Source organism: Geosmithia morbida (genome assembly GCF_012550715.1).
Source record: "Geosmithia morbida isolate 1262 chromosome Unknown scaffold_12, whole genome shotgun sequence".
NCBI classification, from domain to species: domain Eukaryota; kingdom Fungi; phylum Ascomycota; class Sordariomycetes; order Hypocreales; family Bionectriaceae; genus Geosmithia; species Geosmithia morbida.
In genome coordinates, this window is record NW_023336199.1 from 218729 (window position 1) to 220405 (window position 1677).

The following is a 1677-nucleotide window of genomic DNA, read 5'->3' on the forward strand; positions in this document are numbered from 1 at the left end:
AGGGGAGGGGGGGTGGAAGGGGAAAAAAAAGGGGGGGGGGGGTGGAGGCATGAATAGGGTACGTATCGGTATCAATACAAGATACATGTGTACTTCAAGTATGCATCTCGTCGCATTATTTGACCAAGAGGACGAATCCGGCGAGAGATACGAGTTACGGCTACTTCGTAATGATCCGAAAGGAGTACAGATTACAGATTATAGATTACAGAGCTACAAGATGCACACACTCCCCCCTTCCTTCTATTCTTGCTCGATGAGCCTGACCCCATGTGCCCTCATCGGCGGCGACGCGTCCCGAGTGAGCGGCAGACGCCATCCGAGCATCTGTACGAGTAGACTGGTATTATTCAAAACTTGTAACGACTTTCCAATTCTAAAGTGCGTGTCTGGAGTACAGAATTTCTAAACGTGCTATCCGAGAGGGGTGAGTGTGTAATAATACATCATACACCTACAGCTAGGTCTGAGTCTCTCATTCTATCATTCTCTCTCTCTCTCTCTCTCTCTCCGCGGGTGGCCCATAGAGCGGCGCACTGATAACAAACTCCGGAATCGTCCGCGTAATGAACACCTTGCCTTTTTTCCCCCTCTGACAGTCTGACCATACTTGGCTCATCTACATGCCTCCCTGGTGATTATTAGAGAGGAGCAATAAACAAGACCACAGACCACATTACACCTGTACAGTATTAATGACCTTGAGGGGGGGGGGGGGTTTCCACACATGAAGAAAAGGAAATCACATGTGAAAAATTTTCCAAGGAATTTTTTTTCAAATTTCACAAGAAATTCTGTCACTGTTTTATTCTTCTTTTTTTCAGTGCGTTTGCCCCCTTTTTAGATTCGCAAGACTCCCATGATTCTTATCGTATGCCAAAATACGGAGTACGTCTACGTCACATGTTCTGTGGGATGGAGATGGGGCGCTCGGGGGAGTGCTGGAAGTTCTTTGGACGCTAAACCAGCCCAGGGAGACACACACGATGATCCTTACTGCTACTATCATACTATCATCACTAACTGCTATTCTTACTATTACTGCTACTACTGTACTGCTGCTACTGTACTATCCTGGCGTTACCAACGTCGCCATCTACTACTAGTCCGTACCCAAATCCCGTCATCATCCACAGCCCGGGTTAACGTGGTCAAGATCGTCTGGGGGGGGGGGGGATTTTACCAGCGAATCGTGAGTAGATGGTGCCTCACGATCATGACGCTTCTCTTACCAATGGACGATATACCGACCCGCTCAACTCAGCCCTTCCCTACAACCTTGTCCATCCTTTTTTTCTCTTCTCCTCCCGCTCCCTGGCTGGTAAGAAACATTTCCATACATATATTGCCACTCGTAAGATACAATCTACCCTTGTAGTTCCATTACTTTAAAAAAACTTTCCTAATAATACGACGAGCCTTCCCCCCCTCCCCCCCCCCCATCCTCTTGCTCCGTATAACTACCGACACGAAAACGCCAACGTCCTGATGTTTCCGGGTAGATAATAATGCGCGCAACAACTAGAACCATGAGCCGCCTTGGTCACTCGTAGAACCAATCCCCCCACCCCTTCCATTCTCCATCTCATCCATGTTATTCGTCAGGACTCGTCTTATTTCATCATGCGTATTATCAGTCTCTGCCGTCTGCTGCAGATGTCTGCCCCTCTCCTAGTC